Genomic DNA, 8,501 nt, shown 5'->3' on the forward strand with positions numbered 1-8,501 from the left:
CAGGCCACTTTGTATCAAGGTGGGTTTTCTGCGCCCCTCGAGCTGCTGGGGGACCAAGCGTCATCCCACAATTGTTGATCTCTCCCCCTCCACCCGCATTGATGGGGCGCACCACAATGTCTGTCTGTTCAGTATCATACATTTTACATTTTCCAGTCATATCCTCAATGCAACACTTATTTGATAAATTAGGCATTTTCTTTGTTTGACCCCACTTCAAAGGTATGATGTCAATTTAGAATATATAATCTATACCATTTCAATAGCCTATAATAAAGGCACATATCTAATTTAGGCTCCATTAACCAGCTTGCATGACATGAAGTGTCTGTTACTGTTGTTTGAGACAGATTTAGAAATCTACAACTTTTAAAACAGTTTGGCACCCTTAAAATTGTGCTTCTGAAGAACCTCAAATGGGAAGGAAAAGCATTTCTTCAAAGAACCAATTATGACCAAACCCTGTATTTACAACATTTAACTGTCAAGGAACAATGTTTTATTTGATCTAATTGTATTGCTCTTGTTACTTCGCATTGTAAACATGCCACGAGTGACGAGTAAACTTAGTGAATGTGTGTGTGTGTGTGTCTGTGTGTTAGAAAGGGAGTGTGTGTCACTGTCTTTGTGTCGACAGTGTGTGTGCATTCAGCAGTACAGATGTACATTCTGTTAATATTCAACGCTTGATGGCGCCAAAGAGCACCCTTTTGAAGTAGAGGTGTCTATTTCCAAATTCGCCGCAAGAGTTTTACAGATGCCGAGTTTGAACAGTTATTTATTTAACTGTGACATAAATGACCCTCTTCCACTCTAAAACGAAAGAGCCCTATTGCGCTGTCGTAATTCAGATTCCGTTGTATGGTCCTTTGTAGCGCAGTTGGTAGCGCATGGTGCTTGTTATGCTAGGGTAGTGGGTTTGAATCACGGGACGATAAGTAAAATGTATTCACGCATGACTGTAAGCCGTTTTGGATAAAAGCGTCTGCTAAATGGCATGTATTATTATATTACAGAGCAGGGAAGGATGGGAAACTTTGATGGTGGCGGGGGACATAAAAAATCCGAACTCATCAGAGGGGCCACAGTAGCTCGTGGGTCTGCATACCCACATCCATACCAACACCTTGCAAACAAAACATTTAAGCGGCTCCCCCCCTGACAGTGAATATATATATTTTTGTTTTAAAGTACACTTCCTGCAATTCTGCCATGGGGTGTAGAGAAAATGTGCAGATTTAAAACAGGTTTCGTGCAATTCTACACATTTTGCCATGGGGAACAGAGAAGATTTTGCAATTTTATAACCCATTTCATGCAATTCTATTAATTTTGCCATGGGGCAGAGAAAAAAATGCAGTTTTTCAGCTAATCTCCTGCAATTCTACACATTTTGCAATTGCTGGAGGCAAATGTTTGCAGTTTTTAATATGATAACTGATGATCAACCATGCTTACTGCATGTTTAGATAGCTGGCCACAAGACTAATCTACCACTCATAAAATGTTTAGCTGACATGGGCTAATTGAGTGGCTGCTGATGCACAACCACATTTCGAAAATACACCTTGTGTATTCTATTATTTAAAAACAAATCCTAATATTTATTTTGGGGTGAAATTGGTCCGCGGGCCTACAAAAGGGGGGGGGGGGAGTTGTCCATCCTTGTTATAGTGTTGTGATGTTGTGTGAAGTCGATTTGGATAAAAGCATCTGCTAAATGGTATATATTATTATATCATATATTCTAGAGTGTTGTGCTTTTATGTCATTGTCCCTGCTTGAGTCAATATGTATGGAATCAGTATGAAGAACATTTTTGAGCATTGTGTCTACTACTACATCTCATTGCCATGGGGCAGACGTTGTGGAGACATTGCACAGACGTTAAGAGAACCCTGGGAGTCAGCTGCCCAGGGTTAAGACTGCGGGCAGACGGTGGGTCTGGGTCCAGAGAGGAAGGGGTTAGACTCAGCTGTCGTGTCAAGACTGGAGAGCGACCTCCGTCCGGCTCAGACCCACGCCAGCCTGGATCAGCCAGCAGCACCACGGTGGATCCAGGGATACCCTCGCTCCAATCCAAACTTAAAACGAGCCTGAACTCTGACCCCTGCAGGTTGAGAGGTCGGGTACCCGCGGGCTTCAGCTGTGCGAGCGGGCGACTCACAGGCGACTTCATTTGGGCACCGATCAGAGACGACACACTCGCTCACAGAAACACACACACACACACACACACACACACACACACACACACACACACACACACACACACACACACACACACACACACACACACACACACACACACACACACACACACACACAATGACACACATCATCTACAAACACACCAGAACACTCGAATAGAACCGCAGACACAGAAAACACCATCATGCACAAAAACATCCATAGAGAAAGCGAGTGTGTCTCTTTAAGACAGGGGAGAGGAAAAAGAGAGGCATTTATCAAAGAGCATCGTGAGAGCTGTAGATTTAGTCTGGGGCTGGGATCTATCACACTCAATACTTTCCATCGTTTTACAAGTTTTTCACAGGGAAGTAGGGATAACAGTTAATCTCCTCTCAGATACACATTAGCGTTACATACCGTTCTGGACAAGAGCATGCACATACATCAGATATACATTCTCTCCTAAGCCTCTCACAAGGCAGCTTCTCTAATAAAATGACACCAACCCATTTGTTTGTAAAAGGCTAATGCAAAGGCTTTTTATTACATTCTCTCAAACCTGTGTGGCACTGTTCGTTTTTCACAGTGGGGCATGTAACAATGTTTGGTCCTATGTCAATCATTTTTCTGCACTTGAACCTGTCCTGTACAACATTCAAGTTGTGAAACACAGAGCGTCACAAAGCGTTTAGTCAAAGACACAAGTTATTGAGGAGAATAATACAAAAAAAGAGAACCCACTGATGTCAAACAGACATAACATAACACAGACCTGAGAGGAGAGTCCATTCCCATCTTCTTCCACAACGTGACCTTAACGCAACATCTACAAACGACCCGTGCCAAATTAAACAGTGAGTTTCACAGTTACTCAATCTTAAATTGACCTTGTGCCGAGCTCAGGAAAATTTGCACAGACCGTTTACACAATAGTAAGGGAAAAAACAAACCTAAAGCCACTGGCCAAGGACAAAGCCATTTTAACAGTGACTATTCCTATATACTCTAACATATACACTGTCCCACATACTTTTAAGCAAGGAGTGAAAAGAGACAGACTTAAAGGGATAGAGAAAGACATACATACAGAGGGAGATTAAGGAGAAACAGTAAACATGAAACAATAGTTTCATAGCACTAACTTGAATCACCCTGCTTTGTCTATAGAAACAGGCAGAGAACAGGTGCCTAGTGCATCAAACTAGCTGATTATGGTACAAAACCTTTGCTGTAATACATTCATTAAGCTGAGTTAGGAAACGATACACTTCTAAATTCCTCCAGACACGTACAGACAACACACACATACAGGACGTACAGGTACAGTACAATAGCAACATAAAGAGCTGTTTGGATTGCCATTGGTCAGGCTGGCACAGCAATCCTCTAACAGAAGGTGGCCTATGATCTCAGAGGCTGTCTGGAAACACTGCTACACTTGTAGGGCTGTGTGTTGCAGAATACGTGCAGGTGCTAGCTAGTGTTTTTACATGTATAGTTGTGCATGTTTTATATTCTTGTGTTTGTGGTGTGCGTGATTGAGTATGTTCCTGCAAGTCCTCACAAACGATCATGAGGGCTGCTTGAATTCCCTCCCCTTTTCGTTTCTCTGCTATTGTCTCAGTTTGATGGTTTTCCTGCTTCTGTGCCCTGAAAGCTGCTGATGGGGGGCGAAAGTGGCCTCGTTTTACCCGAGGGGACATACGTACGGATGGACGGAACGCAGGGGTTATTCTTAGCCTGAGGCGGGGATGGCTTTGGCAAGGCATGGTGCCACACGAGGGGGCGAGAGGGCGGGGTAGATGTCAGAGTGCCCGCGTGTAGGCGGGGTGGTTAGGGCTTACCGACGCACAGAGCTGTGGGTTCCACTGCGAGACGCTGCCACTGGAAGGAAGGGAGGGGAAGGGCTTTGATGTCGCACGTCCGACTCCTTGGCTGTTCTACTGGAGTTTCTGACTGGGCCTCATCTTCAGCACCGCACCTTCACCCAACAGACACCAGAAGTCCTGACTATGGACCAGCATCAGCCCTGATAGAAGTGTGTTTGTCAATGAATCTGAGTGTATATGTGAGACTGTGTGTGTGTAACTGAATGTATTTATTGCATGACATTATCAGTCCTCTCCAGCAGCAGCATCTGACTCTTTCTTTTTCTCCTTGACCTTCACAGATGACTTTCTTGAAACTTTCTCCTTTCCAGGCTCCTTCAAAGACTCTTTGCTGGTCTCCTTATTTGACTACTTTCCAGATTCCTTGGAGGATTCCTTCTTTTCCTTGGAGGACTCCTTTTCCTTGGACTCTTTTGAAGACTCCTTTTTTGACTCTTTCCCAGGGTCCTTGGGCTCCTTGGTCGACCCCTTCTTCTTTTCCTTAGAGGACTCCTTCTTCTCTTTCTTCACTTCTTTCACATGCTCTTCTGCAGTCTCTTGCACTGCCTCCTTGACTGCCCCCTCAGCAGACACTTTCTTGTCCTTGGATTCTTTATCTGAAAAGGGCCAGACAGAGAGATAGGAGTGATTAACACGTTATTACCAGGTACACACTCACATGAACAGAACTCCCACACGTCATCAACTTGGGATTCCTCATCTGTGATGGAGGATAGATAGTCCCTTCTCTTCTCTCCATCTCTGATGTCTGGTTTAGAGATGTTCTGTCATTTAGTGATGACCAATAGGCTGAGGGGAATCTGAGCCAAATTCGCTCCCGTGGTGCTAGCTATGATTAACACTGTTCATAATATAGGTTAAGATTGAATTGTTAGACACTACTGCACTGTCGGAGCTAGGTACACAAGCGTTTCCCTACACCCGCAATAACATCTGCTAAAGAAACTCAGCCAAAAAAGAAACGTCCTCTCACTGTCAACTGCGTTTATTTTCAGCAAACTTAACATGTGTAAATATTTGTATGAACATAACAAGATTCAACAACTGAGACACAAACTGAACAATTTCCACAGACATGTAACTAACAGAAATGGAATAATGTGTCCCTGAACAAAGGGGAGGTCAAAATCAAAAGTAACAGTCAGTATCTGGTGGGGCCACCTGCTGCATTAAGTACTGCAGTGCATCTCCTCCTCATGGACTGACCCAGATTTGCCAGTTCTTGCTGTGAGATGTTACCCCACTCTTCCACCAAGGCACCTGCAAGTTCCCGGCCATTCCTGGGGGGAATGGCCCTCGCCCTCACCCTCCGATCCGACAGGTCCCAGACGTGCTCAATGGAATTGAGATCCGGACTCTTCACTGGCCATGGCAGAACAGTGACATTCCTGTCTTGCAGGAAATCACGCACGGAACGAGCAGTATGGCTGGTGGCATTGTCATGCTGGAGGGTCATGTCAGGATGAGCCTGCAGGAAGGGTACCACATGAGGTAGGAGGATGTCTTACCTGTAACGCACAGCGTTGAGATTGCCTGCAATGACAAGCTCAGTCCGATGATGCTGTGACAAACCACCCCAGACCATGACGGACCCTCCACCTCCAAATCGATCCCGCTCCAGAGTACAGGCCTCGGTGTGACGCTCATTCCTTCGACAATAAACGCGAATCCGACCATCACCCCTGGTGAGACAAAACCGCGACTCGTCAGTGAAGAGCACTTTTTGCCAGTCCTGTCTGGTCCAGCGACGGTGGGTTTGTGCCCATAGTCGACGTTGTTGCCGGTGACGTCTGGTGAGAACCTGCCTTACAACAGGCCTACAAGCCCTCAGTCCAGCCTCTCTCAGCATATTGCGGACAGTCTGAGCACTGATGGAGGGATTGTTTATTCCTGGTGTAACTCGGGCAGTTGTTGTTACCATCCTGTACCTGTCCCGCAGGTGTGATGTTCGGATGTACCGATCCTGTGCAGGTGTTACACGTGGTCTGCCACTGCAAGGACGATCAGCTGTCGGTCCTGTCTCCCTGTAGCGCTGTCTTAGGCGTCTCACATTACGGACATTGCAATTTATTGCCCTGGCCACATCTGCAGTCCTCATGCATCCTTGCAGCATGCCTAAGGCACGTTCACGCAGATGTGCAGGGACCCTGGGCATCTTTCTTTTGGTGTTTTTCAGAGTCAGTAGAAAGGCCTCTTTAGTGTCCTAAGTTTTCATAACTGTGACCTCAATTGCCTACCGTCTGTAAGCTGTTAGTGTCTTAATGACCGTTCCACAGGTGCATGTTAATTAATTGTTTATGGCTCATTGAACAACTATGGGAAACAGTGTTTAAACACTTCACAATGAACATCTGTGAAGTTCTTTTTTGTTGTTTTTACGAATTATCTTTTAAACACAGGGTCATGTACATATGTACATATGTACAATATGTACATATGAGTCAAGGTTATCCTAGATTTGCATTGTGCCGATGCTGTGGTTAGCATACTGTTACACAATGCTGTTATGTACAGTACAGCAGAGAGGACTGTGACCCTCGGTACAATTAAGTTCAGACAGCTTCCAAACCCTCCCGTTGACAAATTGAATTACAACAGCACCTGTCGCATCACAAAGAAACCCCCCTCCCCTTTCTCCCCCCTCCTCCACATTGGATTGGCTCTTTGATAAGATAATAGCGGACCGTTGTCTCCCAAACAATGAGACGTCCTTATCTCCATGAGAAAGGAGAGGGCTGTGTGTGTAAGAGGGGCTGTGGTAAGTACTGGGTTTAGAGACTCTGGAGAGGGACTCCAATCAGCTGGGTAATCGTCTAGGGCTTACAAAGTCCTGGCTGAAGTGTGTGTGTGCTGGCTTTTAGTGTGCAGGGCTCCGTCTGAAAGGTTCAGTGTGTATCGTGTGGGAGGTGAGTTCCAGTGTGTAGGCCAGGGTGCTGTATCTGATGTGCTGTGCACGGTCAGGTGCAGTGTGTATCGTGTGGGAGGTGAGTTCCAGTGTGTATCGTGTGGGAGGTGAGTTCCAGTGTGTATCGTGTGGGAGGTGAGTTCCAGTGTGTATCGTGTGGGAGGTGAGTTCCAGTGTGTATCGTGTGGGAGGTGAGTTCCAGTGTGTATCGTGTGGGAGGTGAGTTCCAGTGTGTAGGCCAGGGTGCTGTATCTGATGTGCTGTGCACGGTCAGGTGCAGTGTGTGACCTACACGATTCAGTGTGTAGAGCGTCATTGTTGCTAGGGCACCGTGTATCAAGGCTGTGTGTTAGTTGAGGGGCCTTATAAACGGACCTGTTTTTCCCGCCTGCGGCCTCTGGCTCTTTTGTCTAGCCTTCCTAAATGATCCCCACAGGCAAGCCAGTGTAAAAATAACCAAATAAACCAAAATCAACCACCCAAAAAAGACAGAACTGGTTAAAAGACTCAACAGAAAAGCCTGTGTGAAGCAGCAGCAAAGTGCCAGTAAAGCCCAGTAAAAGTGGGCCAGTTAAACAGGGAGCAGTGTCTTATTGTCCTGACTGAGAACTGGCTGCTGTTTGGTTTCCATTTGGGTAACACGGAGGAGAGCCGGGCCAGGCAGGCAGGCAGGCAGGCACGCACGCACGCACGCACACACACACACACACCCGACCAACACCCTCAGATCTTTTCCAATCACACATAAAAAAGGATGGCTATAGTAACCTGCCCTGAGGAAAAGCTGAACTCTCTCATTCATATATAAACACAAATGCATGCAGACACAGCTGAATATAGGCTAGAGTTTAGGTTGATATGTATTGATTATGTAAATATTGTGTGTGTGTTTGAGTACATTCATAAAAGTTTGTCTATGTCTCTATAGATGGAGTGTGTGTGTGTGTGTGTGTGTGTGTGTGTGTGTGTGTGTGTGTGTGTGTGTGTGTGTGTGTGTGTGTGTGTGTGTGTGTGTGTGTGTGGGTGTGTGTGTGTGTGTGTGTGTGTGTGTGTGTGTGTGTGCGTGTGCGTGTGCGTGTGCGTGTGTGTGTGGGTCTCTGTGGTTAATCCTGTGCTGTGCGGTAGCGACAGGGCTAATCCAGGCTGGACACTGTCGGTCTGTCACTACTCTGATTGGGAGACTCAGGTATCAGAGAGAGACAGAGAGAATCCACTCTGTCTACACTTCACTCCTCAGCAGCTGAACAGACACTGGAACAAGTGGAGACACCAGGGGGACTGGCACATCAGATCTCTGTGAGCGTGTATTGATAAGAGTTACAAAGTGTGCGTGTGTGCTCATGCTTGAAAGAATGGGAAAGTATGGGAGTGTGTTAGATAGGGAGAGAATTGTGTGTGTGTGTGTGAGAGAGAGAGAGAGAGAGAGAGAGAGAGAAAGGAGAGAGAGAACTAGCCAAAGTAAAACGTATACAGAGATGCCTTACAAACCCCACCCCCTTCGACAGAATCAAGCA

The 8,501-nt window shown here is 46.0% G+C and overlaps 1 pseudogene; it reads right to left on the reverse strand.

The window, feature by feature from the left end:
• Positions 1 to 2,702: 2,702 nt before the first annotated feature.
• Positions 2,703 to 8,501, reverse strand: part of LOC129858599 (protein PTHB1-like) — a 172,283-nt pseudogene continuing 166,484 nt past the window's right edge.

The sequence above is a fragment of the Salvelinus fontinalis genome, chromosome 6, assembly GCF_029448725.1.
Source record: "Salvelinus fontinalis isolate EN_2023a chromosome 6, ASM2944872v1, whole genome shotgun sequence".
Classification (NCBI taxonomy): Eukaryota; Metazoa; Chordata; class Actinopteri; order Salmoniformes; family Salmonidae; genus Salvelinus; species Salvelinus fontinalis.